Genomic DNA, 21,259 nt, shown 5'->3' with positions numbered 1-21,259 from the left:
GTGATACTTTTGGAATATGACTATATTTTACCATGTGATTTAAACAGAATAGAGGTCAATGTGGCAATGAGATATAGTTACCTTGGTCAGCTTCGAACCCATTCTTGGAAATATTAACATACAATCTGATAGGCAAACTTGTTTATAATGCCATTTTCCTCCTAAATACTTCTTCTTTTAAAGCATAGATATTCAGGTAATAATTTAAGTGATTACCCAATAAGATACATCACCAGGAGATTTTTCCCAAATAAAACATTGCCCTTCAGTGCTTGGTATCTCTTAGTATTGTTTTCAAAATATGCTCTGAGACTCCTCAGTAATTTTAATAAAGTCCTTCAGTGATAATTTTGAGGGAGACTGAGGACTGGTGAGTGGGAGGGGAGGCCTCCAAATTTTACCTGTGTATATTTTTAAATGTTTTATTTATATTTTTGAGAGAGAGAGAGAAAGGGGCAGAGAGAACAAGAGAATCAGCATAGAGCCTAATCCCGGGCTTGAACTCACAAACCCTGAGATTATGACATGAGTCAAAATCAAGAGTCAGATGCTCAACCAACTGGGCCAGCCAGGTGCCCCATCACCTGTGTATTTTTTGACTAAAATAGCTGACATACTTTACATTGATCCTCCTCTGCTTAAGATTTCTTTTGAAGAAACAGAACTTCTGCCTTTAAAAAAATACTTTTCCTGCTTTACCAAACTGTTTTTTTTTTTTGAACTGGAAATTTTTCTTTTTTGAGCTGTAACCATTGAACTAGTGTGCTTTATTTAAATAACTCATTTGATTTCATGTATTCTCTGGAGAGTCAGTAAAAGTGGAGTGAAATGTTTCTTTTATTATTGTTCTTTTCCACAATATTATGAAATTCATCTTCTCTGGACCTGTCACCACTACTTACAGACGCTAACATTCTTTTCAGAGAGAAAGGGCAGACAGGATAAAAGGGGTGTTTGGTCTGAAAAGAAATTCACTGCGGCTGGCTGTAACTCCAATCTAATAAGACTGCTTTTGCTATTTGAATTAAGGAAAGAGTCTTCACATCTAGAGCCCTTGTCCTAGTAATGTGAATGGCAGTGTCTCCAAAAGGTAAAGATGATTCTCGAGTGACGTTGGGTAGAGGGTGTGGGATGTGTGAGGTGCAAAAAGAAAAAAGAAAAAAGGTGATCAAATGCAGAGAGTGGATCCTCGAGGAACAAAACGTGAACCCAAGAAGAGAGTCAATGACAAGATGGAGTTTGATGAGCATTTAGCAAAGGGGAAGTTGGCAGCTTGGTAAAAGATGGCTCCAATAAATGAGAGACCTGCCATGTGGGGGTGGGGGAGGCAATATCTGAGACTTCTTATTAAAGTATTCCAGTTCCAATACTATTTGGTTTATATGCTTGGCAAGATACCCAGGACTCTTAAAACTTAAAGAGAAGAACATTGAATGCCATCCAAAATATCAATTCAAAAAATTTTTTTTAAAAAATTTACTTGATATGTGAAGAAAAATTAGATATTCGGAAGTTATTTTTTTATATATATTTGGCATCTGTTCTTCTCTCAAGTAATAACTTTGAAGAAAACATAACTCTGTGATAAGCATAATGTGCCAGAGCAAAGCAGAGATTGTCCTTGGAAACTGAGTTTAGGCATCCAGAGAGGATTTTCAGCCTCATAAGGATGTAAACCATGCAAAATAGACTGTGCTTTCCTCTTCAGAATAGACCCAATTTTATCTGTCCATCTGAGAAGTTTCCAGAAGCTCATATCAATTTACCCCTTTTTGTCTGTACTTGTTTGTATGGACTACATGCATACATACATACAAACATACATAAATGCATCATGTTCTAAACCAATGGGTTGGATCTTTTAAAAAAACCAATTGGAACCTATATGCATTGCCGATAATGCACACATTACGTAGTTATTGTTGTAAAACACATAGGTATCTCCTAAGATAGTTAGAATCAGTTGCATTCTGCCATTCCAAAGATTAACCTAGGTTAGCCTTCATATGGTAATCTCTCCTAGAAAATCTGCCTCTTCTTCCACATATCTTCTCTCCTATCCATTAGAATTTCCTGAATTTTCTGTATTCTCTGGAAACACATTCATACAAAAACACACATTTCCCTAGAGGTCCCATAGTGAAAACCATGGTGGCCTGCACGTCATCCACGGGTTTGGCACGTCATCAAGGTTTTGACTGACAGGCTGGCACTCCAAGTCAGCTGTCCTTCCCAGGCAGTGTTGCCCAGAAGGGAAGTATGGCTAGGAGACTGATACTATAAAATCATTTCTCTACGTCTGTCTGTAGTGCCGTACGAAGATACATACTGCACTTAAATTGGCTAAATCATGCCTTTGAAAATGGTTTTTTTGCAATATTTATTTTTTGTTCGTGTTATTGCTGGGGGTGGAGAGGGAATGAAGAGGGAGGAATATGTCTTGCAACAATATTCTAGGAACCCATTATTTCTCTATGGGTATAGCCCTTAGGCATATAATCTTTCCCCAAAGAACAGTTCAGAATGTAATATTTTTATTTTATCTTTCTTTATCAAAAAGATCCTCTGAACTAACAAAGAGAAAAATCTTATCATATGATGCACAAATTGCATATAATTCACCAAATTATTTCATAATCCACTTTGGGGTAGGGAAATCACCATGAAAATCTTAAATACTGGGAAAAAATGGATCTGTAGCTATAGAAAATAATAGTTTTTAATGATACTTGTTTTTGGTATTGGTCGTTTAAAACATACAACATTCTCAATCATCTAGGAAGCTTAAATATTTCAATAAAGGCTTTTGTTTTTCATGAAAATCATTCTGCTAATATGTGTGTATCTACCAAAAGCTGATTTGTGAGCACAAATAAGTTTAGCACAAAAGCACAAAGCATCTAGGGAGTATTAATATTTTTCCACATGTAACTTAAGGCTTATTTTTGGGGGCTAAGAAATTAGTTTTTGTTTTTTAAGATTTTGGAGATCCAATGTCTTTGTTAACTTTCTACATTACTATAGCCATGTAAGACATATTTATGTTTCTCATATGCACAGAACTTGTTCAGAAAGTATAAGGCAATTTGCCTGAGTTGTTTCAGACAGGCTCATGTTATTCATGCTCCTTAATGGCGTCAGAGAATGTTGGTTACCTATCTCTACATCAGCTTACAATGTGAAATACAACATTGCCTACACCTATGTTAATTCTACAGGTATTTATTTTCCAAAATTAGTCATGATCTGGTACCAAATTAGGGAAGTCGACTTTTTTTTTTAAGGCGTTAGGCAGTACAGAAAAGACAAGAATACAATGAGTTGTCAAATTGAAGCTCAGGGTCCTGCATGATCAAGTTATTTCATTTACCGTGAGCTCCACATTAGCAGCACCCTAATGTCTTGTTAGTAATTCATCACCAGTGCCTCCCTATCTCCTAAGGCCAGATCAGTGTTGGCTAAATATATAAATATATGAATACAAATCTATTAGGTATGTATCCTTCAGAAAAAGTACTGTGAGCAGTTTAAAGGACATAAATATCATGATTCTTAAACTCAGCCATCAGCTGGCATAGAGCACAGGGTGGGTAAAGTGCTAGCGTTCTTTCTTTCAGCATCAAAAATGAACACTTTAAGGCTTAAGGGGGGAGATGATAGTGTGTATAGTCATTCTTCCAATTGCCTGAGACTTAAAACCTCAGAACAATATGATTCCTCTTTTTTCCCTCTCTACACTTGATTCATAAATTCATAAATTCTATTGGATCCAATTTCAAAATATATCTAGAATCATAACACCAGATATTCTGCTGCCCCCTAATCTAAGTAATCATTTTCTTTTCTAGATTATTGCAGGAGCCTTCTGATTTATTCCACTATTATGACCCTTGCTGCATGTCAGTCTGTTCTCACTCAGCGACCAGTGATCCATTTAAAAGGTAAGTCAGATCATGTCACCCCAATGTCTTCCTATTAGACTTAGAGTAAAGGCCCAGACAGTTCTACATGGCCCACAATGTCCTCCACCATCTCCCTCACCTCCTCTCTGCTCACATTGCCCACCCATGTGCACACTGATTCAGCCATGCTGGCCACCATTATGGTCTTCAGATACCCCAGGGATGCTCCTACTCTACCGGCTTTGCTCTCTTTGTTCCCTCTCCATAGACAGCCCTTCACATAGACACCTGCTTCGCTTACTCTTCCACTACCAGTCCCCGCTCAAGTCTCATTTTCTCTCAGGGTATTTCACTCTCTATTCAGTTTTGCAAATGGTCTCCCTTACCCCCTCATCCTCCACAGTTCTGAATCTCTTTACCCTGTCTGCTCTTGAATTTCTATACAACTTATAACTCTCAAATATAATGTATAATTTATACTTTAATGTGTATTGCTTATTTTCTGACTCCCTCATCAGCAGGTTATCTCTTCCAGGGCAAAAAACTTTGTTTATTTTGCTCACTGGGGATTCTCACAGTCTAGAATAATACTTGGCACCTAATACACACTCAATGAATATTTGTCGAATAAGTGAATGGCAAGGGACTTATCTGTCCCTATTCACCTCTGCTACAGAAGAAAACAAAACACCTAAGTGGGAAGGGACTTTGTACACGATGAACATGACTGGTATTCTATCGTTTAAGGCATACAAATCACCTTTAAGTACACAGGGGCAAGTTAATCAGCACATATTATTGAGAACTCAGGGCATGTTTTTCATTATCTCGATGGTGGGTATATATAAAAGAAAGAGATATTATTCTTACCTCCAACACAACATCTTGGTTTTAACTGGTTAATGAACAAGTCTATTCTGTATTATTTAATTAGAAAAATTACAACTCTTCATAAGGTTGTATGACATTATTCACAAACTTGAGTGTGCATTAGAATCACTGGAGGGCATGCTAAAACAGAGTGCTGGGCTCCGTCTATCAGAATCTCTGATGTAGGAAATCAAAACTGGACCAGAAAATCTGCATTTCCAACAGGTTCCCAGGTGATGCTAATGCTATTATACCACACTCTGAGAACCGCTTCTCTATGCTAATGGTTCTCAACCCTGGCTGCACATTAAAGTCATCTAAATTTTTATTCATTAAAAACATATGTATTGATGACTAGGCACTAAACCTATAGATTTATATTTAATTAGCATAGGGTCAAGCATAGTCAATTTGATAATAATGTCCATTCACTGAAGCATCACTATTCTAGTACTATCCAGAGTTAGAGTTTTCCTATTCAACTTGTTAATCACAGAAATACTATTCAAGATGAATAGGCCCTTTGCACTGAACAGTACATTACATTGGTCAATTGAGCTTGTTTCCTTTTAGCACAATTTTCAGACTTTGAGGAAATATTCCTTCTACCATAATTTTTGGACTTTAATTTGAGGAAATAAACTAGGGCATTGTCTTTTTCCTTTCAGTTCCCATTACTACTCTAACTTCTAGTAGACAAGACTGGAAAGGAAAATGCAAACCTACAAATCCAGGTATATTCTCTTTGAGATTCAATGACCTATTGAGCAAATAGGTCCTTTTTATTAATAATTGCAATTAATAATTCCAGGAAGACCAGTCCCTCCCTCTTGATTTTCTATACCCTTAGCCCACAGTTTTTAACATTCCTCATAATTTGTTCACTTAAATTTTTTTAATGTTTAATTATCTTCGAGAGAGAGTGGGGGGGAGGGGCAGAGAGAGAGGGAGACACAGAATGTGAAGCAGGCTCCAGGCTCCAAGCTGTAAGCATGGTTCAAACTTATGAACGGTGAGGTCATGACCTGAGCTGAAGTCAGACACTTAACCGACTGGGCCACCCAAGTGCCTGGAATTCATTCCCTTTAAACGAGTAGTCTTTTATCAATTCACCAGAAAGGATACGGGTTGGAAAGCCTACTGGGACTACTTTCTAGATGCTATAGTTTTGCGGCAAGCCAAAGATTGTCACTGCTGAAAACTGAAGCAACCCTGTCTAACATGTTTGCGTTCAGTGGCTCACAGATGACTTTGCCAGCCCAGGTATCAGTAAAGAGTGTGGAAGGATGGCACAGTACTCTATGCTCTGAAGATTATAGTTCTTCTGGATTACACTGGTCAAACATTTCACTTAAAATGGAACTTCTCTGTCAATGTGGTTGGGTCAGGTAGGGCTTTCAAGCCTAAGGAGCATGCTCTGCTAGAATGAGCTCTCATTCAGGAACTTACAGGGCTGGCTGTCCCCTTTCAGGATACATTTTAGTTTGAAGTTCTCTTCCTGCAAGGAAATATCCATCTGTAACACTACAATCTATGACAGAAGTCTAATAAGGTGGATCCTAACAGAGGAAGAAATCTGGATTCCTTTTTCTCAAAACACTCCTTCACCCCACGCGTATTTTTACCTACACTCCAGCTCTCATTTCTGTATCCCAGGGAAATTTCAGAACAACAGCTATGGGCAGCCTCAAAAGTTACTGTCCTGTTCTTTTTTGCAGAGGAATGAGCCCTTCTAAAATACTGTCCATTTGCATTACTAAGTGTAACCATTCAACTCATTATTTTCCTAGCAATAAAAATCTTCTCTAGGTTGATAAATCTATACCATATAGTCATAAAAGGGCTGGCATATTTTTTTAAAATTCCTTTTTAAAGGGAATTTGTTGGGGCGCCTGGGTGGGTCAGTTGGTTAAGCATCTGACTTCGGCTCAGGTCATGATCTCGCGGTTTGTGGGTTCGAGTCCCGCGTCGGGCTCTGTGCTGACTGCCAGCTCAGAGCCTGGAGCCTGTTTCAGTCTGTGACTCCCTCTCTCTCTGACCCTCCCCTTCCCCTGCTCACGTTGTCTCTCTCTCTCTCTCTCTCTCAGAAATAAATAAAACATTAAAAAAATTTAAAGAGAATTTGTTTTTTGAGCTAGAACTTTCTTCTCCAAACATCCCAAGACTATGTTTTATTCATTTGGTATTTACATCCGCCCTCCTAGTCTAGCATACCATGTGGAAAGCACGGACTGAACGTTAAAGTGAATTAAATGCCTCCCATTCATTCTATTTCTATTCACATAAAATATGTCTCTCTGGTGTTTCTATCCTTCTCACTGGAGATACATAAAATAAATATAATAACTCTTGAACATGAGAATTCTTAAAATGTTTGATGGCAGCTACTTTGTTCCTACCCTTTCAGTGTTCTTTACCTCAATCTAAACATCTTCAATTCCTTTAAGTGTTTTCATATTATAGGGAATCAACAGTCCTTACTGCCTCACCACTTAGTCTTAGATCAGAGATTCTTAAGCTAAAGTCCATGAACACCAAGGAAATTCATAGATGGGTTTCAAGGAATGCTATAAACCTTCTGAAATTGTATATAACATTCTATGTATGCATTTCTTTTTTCTGGGGAGGTATCTCTGCCTTCTTTTTGATTCCTAATGAACTATAATCTGTGATCTCTCACTGATGGACAAGTTACTCTGTCATTGTCGATCTTAAAATGTGGTTCCCAAACTTGCATCTAATGCTGTAGTACAACGAGAGAGAGCAAAGAAGAGGTGGTATTTCTCTTGTCAAAACAGTTTTTCTATTAATGTAACTTAAGTTTCTAGGTACCACTGTCACTTGATATTCTTAGTTAACTTTAGTTTTATTTATAAATAAAACTACTAACTCTCTTACAGCATACACATGGACACACACACACTTGCACACACAAAACTACATATAATCATTTTCAAGTTGATTTCCCTACTTTTGTATCTCTTTTAATGTGAAATGCATATTCTACATTTACAATTCATCATGTTGACTTGGCTTTTCATTGTCATAGACACTTTCTTGCATCTTATTTCTTACATTAATTAAGCTTTCTGGTTTCTAGTCATTTATAAATTTGATAACCATGTCTTCTCTCTTATCTTCCAAATTGTTGATAAAACTGTTGACAACTCTGTATCAGTCCATAAAAGACATTACTACGAATCCATTAAGAGCCACACTCTTCAGGAGTTTATCAGTGGAATATATTCCTGTCAATAAATATCTTCCCTGTGTTTTTAGAAGATATACTATCAAAGATTTTAATAATGCTTAAATAAAATTAAGGGGTTATTCTATCCACAACATGCAATTTGCTAATCCTGTCACCACAGAAATTCAGGTGAGTTTGGACTGAACATAGTATCATCAGTTGACATCCAGGTACTTACTTTTCCTTCAAATTTTTAGTTGCTAATTCTAGAACATCATCAATTTGAAATAATCACTAAAAGATCATCATGCATAGCAATACATTAATCCATAATAGCTGTTTGCACAAAACTGAGAATTTTAGAATAGTCTAAGGTTTATTTTTACCTCTTAAAATGGATTACCTTCAGGAATTTATTTCTAAGGCAACCAATTTGCTCTATGATATAGAAACAAGCATTTAAGAAGAATCATAAAAACTGACCCACCTTGGTATAATGAGCTTACTGTCATTCTTCCAATGGCAGAGTGATGATTCTTTATAATAAACACTGCCACACATATCATGGTGACGATGGCATAATGTATGGAATCGTCAAAACACTATGGTGTGCACCTGAAATGAATATAACATTGTATGTCAGCTATGTTTCAATAAAACAGAATAAACTGAAATAAAAAAGCACTATAACACATGAATCTTATATTAATATAGGGATATTGAATTTTTTATGCAAAACCATGATTTTATGATATTTTCTTAAAAATGAACATTTTTCCTTGATTGAATGCTATATGACTAGAATAAATAATAATGTAGAAAAAATAAGACTTATAAATTACTGACCATATCAAATATTTTAATGTATTTTAATATCACAGATGATAAAAAATAATATTATAAAACCTGAAGAATTATATATAAATTAGATGTCTTATTAATTTTAATAATATATACTTTGTGACATTGATTTATTCTGTGAACAGTGGGTTTATCTGCAAATGTCCATAATTCTCTAGAACCAAAAATAAGTTAAGAGTACAGTTTGAATGTTGGGCTGTGGTGCAAGTGAAAAGAGAGTAAATAAATAAGTTAACTTATAAGAGAAAATGCGAAGCAAAATGAAACACATAATTTCAAATACCTGTTGTTTATTTAAAAATCAGTATATGACATTGAAAAAATTTTCCACATTTTAGAAACAAAAAGCACACAAAAACAAAATTTTAAAAAATAACATAATTTTAATATGCTTATAATTAAAACACATTTAATTATTGCAGAAAAGAAAACATGAACCACTTCAAGAATAACCTAGGTCCTGCATAAGATCAAGTTTTCTTTGTTGAGATACAAACCACACTTCAGAATACAAGGGCTGCCATCCAGGTTCCTAGCAAAGGTGAGGGCTAAAGGTGCTGAGGTAACAGGGAATAAATCATAATAATTTTTAAAAAATTTCTTTTTTAACATTTATTTATTTCTGGAGAGACAGAGAGAGACAGAGCATGGGCGGGTGAGTGGCAGAGAGAGAGAGAGATGGAATCACAGAATCCGAAGCAAGTTCCAGGCTCTGAGTTGTCAGCACAGAGACCCACATGGGGCTCGAACTCATGAACCACGAAATCACGACCTGAGCCAAAGTGACTCAACCAACTGAGCCACCCAGGCGTCCCTAAATCATGATAACTTAATTACATGCAATTTGCCTCACATATTTATAGTTTGGGAAGTTATATGAAAAACTGGAAAAATGATTTGAAAGTTTGGAAAAGCTAAGGGCATATTTTTAGATCAAATGATATATAAGGATCTATTGAGCCAAAGGAACTTTTGAGCCGGAAATTGGAAACTGTTGCATTCTTGCATGCTCAAATGATACTTACTAACATCCTTTTCACATCACATCCATCAATAGTGACAGCCTGGCTGCATGCTCTCAAGCACATGTATCCTGTCCACCTGAAGAATGACTATTTCTGTTAATATCAGATCCCTGTCCTCTTTGCCTACAGCTGTCAGAGACGATTCATATTTATCAATCACTGAGTCCTGCCATTCTTTTAAGAATGGAAGGGAGTGGCTCTTTTTGGGTTTTGAATTTTGAGTTCAGAGGTTTATTTCTCCGCGACAACTGAAATGCAGAGAACAGCAACAACAAATCACACGTCATCCTACTGCATACAAGATGAGGATCTTCCACTTTTGTTCCATCACTGTTCCTTCTCCTTTGGAGATGAGAGGTGGCAAAAGAGACTACGATAGGCATGTTTGAATAAGCTGTGTACTGAGCCCAAAGCCGTGACCTGCTCCTTACCAGTCACATGTGTGTATAAATAATTGGTGGTATAAATTCTGTGGCACAATACTTGGAAATAAGACATGAGCTACTGTTACACTCAATGGTGTAGATAAATATCACCGATATAAAGAGAAAAAGGAGATGGTCACACAGAACACAGAGTGTATGATTTTTGTCTATATGAATTCCAAGAAGTGGCAAAACTAACCTATTGTGACAGGTTACAGAGAATGCTGGTTACCTTGAGTGTGCAGGGTAGTCACTGATATGGGCCATGATGAGACCTTCATTTATCTTAATCTGGCTGCTGGTTACCTGAGTGCCTTCTGTATACACATAGAAGCGCCTAGAACTGTAGTCTACCACATTATACTTAAATCGTTTAAAAAGCAACATTAGTAACATGAGGCAATTAAATATAAATCTGCATTAATTGCATGCTTTTCTTTTGTCTTTTAAGCTATTCTAAACAACCACCTGACATTTTATTTTGCTTAACATTGATTTATTTGTTTGTTCATTTATTTATTTGAGAGAGAAAGAGTGAATGCGAGCAGGGGGAGGGCAGAGAAAGAGAGAATCACAGTGGGCTCCGTGCTGATGCAGGGTTCCACCCAGGTGGAAGATCAAGAGTCAGACACTTAACCAACTGAGCCACCTAGGCACCCCCACCTAAAACTTTTTAAATTTTATTTATGATTCCTCTCTCATATCCCAACTATTGTATCTAATTTTTATTCTGCTCTTAATTTAAGCCACCTTTTACTATTTTTAACTCAGTTTAAATAACTTTTCTTTTAATTTTTTTTAATGTTTTTATTTATTTGTGTGAGAGAGAGAGAGAGAGACAGTGTGAGCAGGGGAGGGTCAGAGAGAGAGGGAGACACAGAATCTGAAGCAGGCTCCAGGCTCTGAGACAGCTGTCAGCACAGAGCCCCATGCGGGGCTCGAACCCATAAACCATGAGATCATGACCTGAGCTGAAGTCAGATGCTTAACCGTTTGAGCCACCCAGGCGCCCCTAAATAACTTTTCTTAAACAGGCATATCTTAATTTGCATTTAACTAGAATTCTAAGTTAGTGTACTTGTAATAAATTTTATGAAGATTCTGGGTTAAGACTTCAGAAACAGGGTTTAGAAGCAGAATCTTACAAAGCCTTTTATTTCAACATAGGATTAATTATAAGATTAATTATGACATGATACAAAACACTGTTACCTTTGGGTTTCTAAAAACCATGGTCTTTATTCATGATTGGAAATAATCTTGATTTTGAATTAAGAAACATTGCATAGTATGTCTTGCATAATAACATTTGGCAAGAAATTAATAGAAACGTATTTGTTACACGAGTATAATTATAAAATATTGTATTTAAATTTTTGTTTTATAGTAAATAACATTTTTGGTTAGGCATACGTAATTCTTCAAACATGTGTGATGCAGATTAGGTGAACCAGGATAGCAAAGAAATTCAAATTGTTGCCAAAGAACTCTACAATCTAGAGAACATCTTTCTTTCCCAACCAGTCCTTCTTAGCTTCCATAGAAGGAGAGAGAAAATATAGGAGGAAAACAACATTGACCAATATGTTGGCATTGTTGAAAGACCATGCGAATATTTCATAAAGAAAAGTCATACCTGGTCCCTTGGTTTTGCTTTCTCAGAAAACTGAAATAAATTTTTTTCCATCTGAAATGTATGTTTCCAAGAAGCTATAGTGGTTCCTGGAATTAAACAGAAATCTAATGAAGCCATAATTTTCCTATACTACATGATGCATGTGTGTGTTTTTGGTGTACCTTTCTCCCCAAATGACATACAACTATGTGTGATATATCAACCATGCCCATAATTAAAATGAAACCTCTGCCTGGAAAAGTACCTATTATCTTCCTAAAAATAGTTATCTAAGAAGCACATTCCTTTTAATGTTTAAAATCTTATAAGAATATACTCAACCTTCAAATTTCTTGTGCAGGGAAATTTGTGCTGTAATAGGGGAAGTTGGGAATTGGAAAGAAAATGTGTGTGTGTGTGTGTGTGTGTGTGTGTGTGTGTTGTGTGAGATACACACACACTAATGCATGCCTATCACCAAAGTTAGGAGGGGAATTTTATGTACTTATGAATGGGCAAGAAAAGAGGTCCTGTTGTGGTGCTTAAAAATAAGGAAGAATTCTTATTTTAATGATGAAACAATACAGATGAACCACAGTACAGTAGTTACCGATGAATTACTAGAAATTTTCCTTCATTATTGCAGGGTTTCAGAATATATGCAAAGTGCCCAACGTGTATTAGCTTTTAGGTCAGAATGATCATTGAATTCTATCCATGGTAAGTATAATCTTGGGATATAATTATATGGGACTTCCATTTCCCACAATCAGGCTCATGAAAACTAGAATCTTTGTGGGATTCCCAATTATTCCACTGCTGGAAGATCAAGAGGACATTGGCACTTCCAAAATATGTAAACAACCAAGAACTATAAAATTCTATGTTCACCCATGTAGAATTTTATAGAAATTATTATAATACCTTTTGAAGTTTGTCCCATTTAGTCAGAATGTTGAGCAATGTAGTCATAGGCTATGGATTCTAAATCATCTTCCCACATTATACTACTTAGCCTGCAAATATTCCAGCAAATATTCCAGACTTCCCTATTGGAGATTGGAAACATTTTCAAATATGATATTTTTAATTAAGTAGAATTAATAGTATTTAAGATAAGTAGATTATCTGTATTTCTATTGGCTAAATTGCATAGACAGATTTGCTTAGGTTTTCTTTTCATAGATTTTCACTTATTCATCTTTTTAAAAATTTATTTTATTTTTTTAAGTTTATTTATTTTTTTGAGAGTGAGACGAAGAGAGAGAGAGAGTCCCAAGCAAGTCCCAATGTGGGACTTGAACCCACAAACCATGAGATCATGATCTGAGCTGAAATCAAGAGCTGTCTGCTCAACCGACTGAGCCACCCCATTGCCCCTTTGCTTATCATACTTTTAAGCAAACTTTGTGCCTCAGGGAAAATTTTCAAAGCATATAAGCATTCCAGCAGTCTTAACAGAGCCACTCCCTGAGTTATCAGCAAAACTTCGAAGAACCTGAGTTCTTCTGATTAGAAATCAATATATTTGAACTAAGGTAGGGATAGTTACACAGTGAAAGCTATTTTTGCTGCTTCCCACCCCCTTCCCACTTTTAACACACATTTTAAAAGTTTGAGGGGTATGCAATTGAACAAATCTCTCATTCTGAATAAAGTTCAATGACCACTGGCTTTTTGAATTTAATTGCTTTACTTCCCAGTCATCAAGGCAACACCAGAAAAGAGCTATCTCTCAAATCATGTCTCTGGGCAACTTTCAAAATCAAAGAACATAGTGAAATAGATGAAATATCTCTAAAGTCATTTGTCTTCAAATACTACAAATAAAGATTTTTAAAAGTCCATCCATGCTACTGGTTTCCTACCTGAATTTTAATTGCAGCTTTTGTGAGAGCATTGCTCCCACTCTTCTTAATTGAAAAGGGACCATTCTTGGGGCACCTAGGTGGCTCAGCACGTTAAGCATTGGACTTTGGCTCAGGTCATGATCTCACAGCTTGTGAGTTCGAGCCCCACATCGGGCTTTGTGCAGCTCAGAGCCTGAAGCCTGCTTCGGATCCTGTGTCTCCCTCTCTCTCTACCCCTCCCCTGCTCACACTCTGTGTGTGTTCTCTCTCAAAAAAAAATAAACATTAAAAAAATTTTTTTTTAAATGGACTATTTTTACTTTGGCAGTTAAACTTTTTTCTTTCCCTTTTTTTGTCCACTTCACCTTAAAACTTGTTTCTATGGAAAAATGCTTTTCATCTCCAAAATAGCCCACTTATGAACAAATATATGCCTCACAACCTGGTGTTAAGTGAGGGAACTTATTATATTAAACATGCCTATCTTTTAGTGACATGCTGGTGTCATTATTTGCAGTAATAACAAGTTCTAAATGTCACTTTCTGTTGCTAGGTTTAATTGCAGATCTTAGAAGGCACCATAGAGATAATTGATTCTAATAGTTATAAGCACTTAAAATGTATTTGTAGGTCCCATTTCTCAAAAAAAAAAAAAAAGGTGCCATCTATAAATACATAATAGTGGTGTTTTCTGTTGAATGGGGGTAAGGATGGGGGTGAGGGGCAGGTAGATGACACTTGCTCAGTCACTCTCTCTTCTGATCCCTAGGTATCTCTGAGGTATACCCATGAAAGGTTTGATTGAAACTTTCAGATCTAGTCTATTCACTTCATTTAAAGATATAAAATATATATGGAAAGGGGAAATAACTTGCAGAAGTCAACACATGGGTCAGTGGATATAAAGATGTGAGTCTGATCTATTGAATCACCTCATCTTAAATAGTGTTGTTCTGCACACTATTAAAGCAGGCAATTCACAGAATGAAGCTCAAGGGTGGCTTATTTATATCTGATATGTGAGACCATTTCCCCTGTCCTCTTTCTGAAAAACTCATAAAAATTGATTATTAGGTAGATTTCAATGCATACAAATAACTGGCTATACTAAAGGTATCACTAAATATCTCCAGTTGAAGTCCTCATAGCTTTGAATAGCTTTCCCATAAAAATAATCTACTCTTCCCTAAATCCATCATTATATGGATTCACTTTGGAAAACCTTCTCTTCTAAAAACAAAGGAATGCTATCTTTACATTGACTATGAAACAGAGCTATTCCAAGATTCCAAGGTCCACTGTCCAGTTGGTTGTTGGATAAGAACAAAAGGGAAGTGAGGGCAGGGAGAGATTCTAATTGTAATGAAATTCTTTCCCATTATAATTTTTGGCTTTCTCTAATTAGTATTCTTGTTTTGTTGTTTTTCCTGTTTCTCAAGGTTGAATGAATTCCAGCTGGCTTGCTTGCTTCCATTGGAGGCTTGAGCTATGATTTTCAGGTTTATTGAAATGGAGAACACACAAAAACTCATCAGAAAATGCCTTTATACTGGTTGAGCATTAGCTGGAACAAATGGACACAAAATTTTCTGTCTTCAGTTTTCTCATTATGTACCCTAGTTGCTAAGGAAAACATGCTTGTTTTTAACATATCCAACAGAGAAATTATCAGGAATATCTTTTAAAAAATGCAGATTTCAAAAAAGTATTCTGATGCTGCCAGTTCATTAAAAATCATGCCATACATATAAGTAATTCCACTTGTGAATTGCTTATGTTCTAACACATTTGATAATTGCAATTTATAAACAGAAATGAGTTTTCATAGTACCTGAATAAAGTCATAGTCATTTATCAAGGCAAGCCAATAACCCCTGCTTAATTTATAATATCACTAAAATTTGTACATATACAATGAACAACCAGAGGGAATATTATGGCTTCAAACAAATAATGCTTCCATATTGAATTTTAATGACATACTACTTTTGATAGTAGATTGCTAGATATAAAGTTACAACAAAATTATCAACACTTTCAAAGTGATCTTGTTAGCCATTTCTCAAATTGAATACTTTAAAAATTTCTTTTAAAGAAAAATGATTTTGAGCTCTTCTTATAATAATATTTAACCTGTACAGGTATAACTAATGTGAATATGACATAACTTATACACCCTATACATCTATTTAAAAATCTATAATATAAGGGGCACCTGGGTGGCTCAGTCGGTTTAGCCACTGACTTCAGCTCAGGTCATGATCTTGCGGTCCACGGGTTTGAGCCCCTCATCAGGCTCTATGCTGACAGCTTGGAGCCCGGAGCCTGCTTCAGATTCTGGGTCTCCCTTTCTCTCTGGCCCTCCCATGCTTGTGCTTTCTCTCTCTCTCTCTCTCTTGCTCTCTCAAAAATAAACATTAAAAAAATTTTAAAAACTATAATACAAGTAAAATTAAAACCTTAAAAGTGATTTTTTTCCTCTCACTATATAAACATGGCAAGCGCTTTTGAGCTGAGAAACACATGTTAACATACGAGAAACGTATGTTTCTTTAAAAATGTTGTTTAAATTTTTTTTAATGTTTATTTTTTGAGAAAGAGAAAGAGAGAGAGAGAGAGAGTACAAGTGGGGAAGAGGCTGAGAGAGCAGAGACACAGAATCTGAAGCAGGCTCCAGGCTCCAAGCAGTCAGCACAGAGCCGATGCGGGGCTGGAACCCAGGAACCCATGAGATCATGATCTGAGCTGAAGTCAGATGCCAACGGACTGAGCCACCCATATGCTCTAATTTTATTTTTTTTAATATTTATTTTTGAGAGAGACAGACAAAGCGACAAAGCGCGGGGGCGGGGGGGTGCAAAGAGAAGGAGACACAATCTGAATCTGAAGCAGGCTCCAGTAAGAAGGAAAGGTGGTAAAAAGCAGATAAAAGGGGCAGTCAGATGTCAGAGGCCGGATAGTCCCCTTGCATGCTGCTTTTGGCTTCTGCAATCTTGCTTACTTCTTGTATCAGCCCGCAGCCAGGAACCTGAAGCTTGACAGTACTAGCCCCGCCCAACCCGGAAGCACATACATAAAACACCAGTAAAAGTGGAGGCTCAGCCTTCTGAGGTGACTCCGCTGGGCTGGCACCGGTGAGAAATAAAGTCTTTTCTGGTTCCCTGAGTGCGTGTTGCTTGTCCCTTCCTGGGAGCTATTTGCCGTAACACCAGGCTCTGAGCTATCAGTACAAAGCCTGACATGGGCTCAAACTCACAAACCTGGAAGGCATGCCCTGCGCCCAATGGACCCGCTTAACCTTTTGCTGTATATCTAATAACACTAAAGCCTAAGAATCTCTGTGTTTGGTGAGGGGCTCACTGGCAGATGGCCTAGAGACATGCGTTACTGAAGTTGTAAAAAAGGAACAGTGAAGAGTTCAACCAGTAGCTGAGTCTGGGCCCCACTGCCACACCCATGCAGGAGGTGCTGCAGCCAGCAGCCTGCCTCCATCCCCCTCCCCACAAGCAGAGAGCTGAGGCCAAGACCAGCAGTTGCCCACCACCCGCACCCTCAGAGCTGTGGACATCAAGGCCCACACCTCAGCAGGCAGGGGCCTGGGGGCAGCAGCCCAGTGGCCTTACATTGGTGGTGCTTGTCCTTAGGGAACAAAGAGGTCAACACAGGGAAGGTTTTAAGAACAGTAAAATGGTTCACTGGATATGGTTTCATCAACAAGAATGACACCAAGGAAGATGTAATTGTACATCACACTGACCTAAAGAATAACCCCGGAAGTATGGTGGCAGGGTAGGAGACTGAGGGATGGTGGACTTTGATATTGTTGGAGGAGAAGAGGGTATGCGATGGGCCCTGGCGGAGCTCCAGTGCAAAGCAGAAAATATGCAGTCCACCGTGACCATGAGAGACACCCTCCATGTGACAGGGGTCCTCCACCCAGTTCCCAGCAGAATTCCCTGAATAGTGAGAGTAGGGAAAGGAAGGTGAGATCACAGCATGCTCCAGAAGGCCAGGCCCCACAGCACGCCCTCTGGCAGGACATGGTTTCCACATAACTACTTGCGGAGACCCTATGGGCATCAGCCACAGTCTTCCAACCCTCCAGCGCAGGGAGAGGTGGCAGAAGGAGCCGACGACCAGGGTGCAGGCGAACTAGGCCAGTGAGACAGTATATATGGGGGTACAGAGTACAGTTCTGCAGGGGCCCTCTGAGCCAGCCACAGGCTAGGGAGAACTGCAAAGAAGAAGATAAGGAAAATCAAGAAGATAAGGAAAATCAAGTTCAAGCAGCCACCTCAATACAGATGCCACAGCTACTTCAATTCCCTACACAAGGTGCCGGGAAAACCCTAAAGCACAAGCTGGCTAAGAGACCCGCTGAGAGAGAATTCATCAGCTCCCACGCTGAGCAGGGTGGGGTAAATGCCGGCTTACCAACTCTACCATCATCTTATTTAGTCACCCAATATGAAGAAATGAATATAAATTCCAGCAAGAAGAAATGAACAAGACATTGGAGCAGAACACCATAAGTGCCTGCCTTTTGCCCATGGACCAGATAAAGAGGATTATCTGCATTATTTACGTAGCATGGGGTTTTTATTAGTTTTACCTAAAGACGTCTCTTTTCGGTAATGACAAATATGTCTGTTTTTGTCTTGTTTTGCTTCTTTAAGCCTGGTTTTTCTCAACAGGCCTTTAAAGGTTTTTAAAATTGGGTCAAGTTGACACTTTTAAGAACATCATTTTTAATTTGTAATCAAAGTTTACACCTTGAGTTTTTCAAAAAAAAGTCAGCACATGCCAAGCATCCCTTAATGAAGGTTTAAACAATTGTCAAGAAGAAAAACAAACAGACCAGTAACTGCTGTGTTAACAGAGAGGGGTCCCCAGAAACTTGTCTGTCATTTTAATCTTGCTGAGTCATCAGCTAGCGTGCAAGATTATTCCCATCCCACTTCTGTCCTTGAGAAAGCACTTTCCTCCTGTTACTGTAGATGACTTTCTCACTCAGAATTCAGACTAGGCACAGTCGAGGAAGAAAAAATAAGTTCTCACCAGAAATACTTGTCTCTTTATTACTGATTGATTAAGCCTCTAATAATGAAATTACTCCCAGATGAAGACATACACATCTATTTCAAATTTGGAGGTTAAAACTTTAATCTCATCATGTACATAGTTCTTACTTTGTATGGTAGTGCGGTTCTGTATACATGACTGTGGAGCCTGAACCTGTGAAATCTTAATTGATAGGAAAAATTGTGATTGTTCCATGATCTTTAAAGATTTTGACAAGACATCCAAAGCCCTCTTATTGTCTATTATAAATGTATCAAAGGATGAAAAAAAATTTACTAAGTAAATTTAGTATTTATTGAGTGCACTGCAATTTGTAATGCTAGAACCACTGAGAACTAAAATATTTTCTTTCTTTGTAAAAAAAACTTACCAAGTGACATTGGAACAGTGCTTGCCTCACTGTTCTTGTATAATTTATATGAAGCAGAGATCTTTTCCATGCCTTAGCAAACGATCATACTTCTTTCTAAATTTAGATTAGCTTCCAACATTTTGGTTTTTGTGCTTTCAGTGTCTGAAATATTGTTGAGGGTTCCTTTCATGGGGAATATTTTATTGGCATCACTTACTCTGGGACCTGCTACTGGTTTGTGAACTAACAGGTTCATGGGCAGGCTTTGAAAGAAATGACATGAATGGTCATCGATCATGATGCACTTCTATTATTTATGCAGTGGCTTGTGGGCCAATGAGCTAGTAGTATAACTGGTATTTCATGCAATTATTCACAGGTAATATACTGTAATTAAGACCTGACCTATGTTTCTGGGAAGTGGTGTTATTTAACTAAGTCACCATAACTAAAATTCACACACATTGGAACTATACAAAACAGCTTCTCTGTGTGTGTCTGTGTGTATATGTATAGTAAATTTTTCCTATAATTATAGTCAAAACTAGGACTTGGATTCTCTCTGCATTTGGTAAACAATTCAGGATTGGACAGTTTTCTCATTTTATTAAATATATAGCCACTCTATATCAAGGTAAATAAATGCTTCAGGTTGAGTTAATTTGCATTTTTCTACTCTAAGATCAAATAAGGACTCTTCAATAAATTCTCCGTATAAATGATATTTGAGAGAATATAAAATTGAGGTTGTCCTATATAGATTTAAGTAAGCATTCCTTAAACGAAGTTTAATAAAGTAAGCAACATATTGGAACACAGAACAGAACGTTTACTTTGCAATTAATTTAACTCACTGCCAGGCTTATAGCCATGCTTTTGGAGTGCATCTCGTGTCCCTCCACCTAGGAATAGTCTCAGAATAATTGTGACACCTGAGGTTCAATGAAATCAGTGAAGAGGTGAGTGCTGGTATACAGAGTGATCAATAAACCACCATATTTTCTTTTTATTTTATTTTATTTTTTAAGTGATTTTATTTATTTCTGAGAGACAAAGAGACAGCATGAGCAGGGGAGGGTCAGAGAGAGAGGGAGACACAGAATCCAAAGCAGGCTCCAGGCTCTAAGCTAGCTGTCAGCACAGAGCCCGACACAGGGCTCCAACCCACAAACTGCAAGATCATGACCTGAGCCAGAGTCGGACACTCAACCGACTGAGCCACCCAGGCGCCCCCCTCTTTAAAAAGTATTGTTTGAATTCTAATTTTCAGTTAAAATCTGTTTTTTCTCCTAATTTTTGCAAAAAGGGGAATGTAGAATCATCATATTTTATAGTATCTACCAGGTATGGAACTATAGATATGAAATGATCTAATAAGTAATTTCCACTAATTCAGGGTTTTTAAACATTTTTATAGATAAAAGCATTTTCAAAATAATCCCTCCTTTTGTTTCTGACAATATCAGATGGGAATATGAAAGTCATAGTAATTTAATTTAATCCCACAATTCCTCATTTGACAAGAGTAACAGACAAGTTAAAAAATATCCAAAACTTCCATTTTCAGTGAAAATAATCTCTAAATTTCCCACAAATAAAAATGTCTTTTTTTGGTAGACAGTTAGAGAAGGATTGATTTTCTCCTCTCCTCTCCTCCCCTCCCCTCCCTACCCTTTCCTTCTCCTCTCCTCTCCTTCCTTATTTCATTTCTTCCTCCCTCCCTCTTTCTCTCTCCCTCTTTTTCTTTCTCCCTTTCCTTCTCTTTTCTCTTCTTTCTTTCTTTCTTTCTTTCTTTCTTTCTTTCTTTCTTTCTTTCTTTCTTTCTTTCTTTCTTTCTCTCTCTCTCTCTCTTTCTCTCCTTCCTTCTTTCTCTCTCTCTTCCTCCTTCCCTCCCTGCCTTTTCCCTCCCCTCGTCCCTTCCTTCCTTCCTGCAAAACACAGAACTCTGTAAAACTTGAGGGTGATGAATGGGTAAGGCAGAAAGCCCCAGGGCAAAACAGGAAAGCATAGTTCTGACTGAGGGCTCATAGGAAACTTTCTACTTTTCATTCTACATCTGAGCCTATCTGGAGGTTTTATCTTCATGC

The 21,259-nt window shown here is 37.4% G+C and overlaps 1 pseudogene; it reads left to right on the top strand.

Annotated features, from left to right (window-relative positions):
- Nucleotides 1-1,172: 1,172 nt before the first annotated feature.
- On the top strand, nucleotides 1,173-18,091 carry LOC144231727 (Y-box-binding protein 1 pseudogene; annotated as a pseudogene).
- The last annotated feature ends 3,168 nt before the right edge of the window (nucleotides 18,092-21,259 follow it).

This window comes from Crocuta crocuta, unplaced genomic scaffold, assembly GCF_008692635.1.
Source record: "Crocuta crocuta isolate KB4526 unplaced genomic scaffold, BGI_CrCroc_1.0 scaffold164, whole genome shotgun sequence".
NCBI lineage: Eukaryota > Metazoa > Chordata > Mammalia > Carnivora > Hyaenidae > Crocuta > Crocuta crocuta.
The sequence above is the reverse complement of the archived record's forward strand: the minus strand, read 5'-3'. Positions and strand labels throughout refer to the sequence as shown.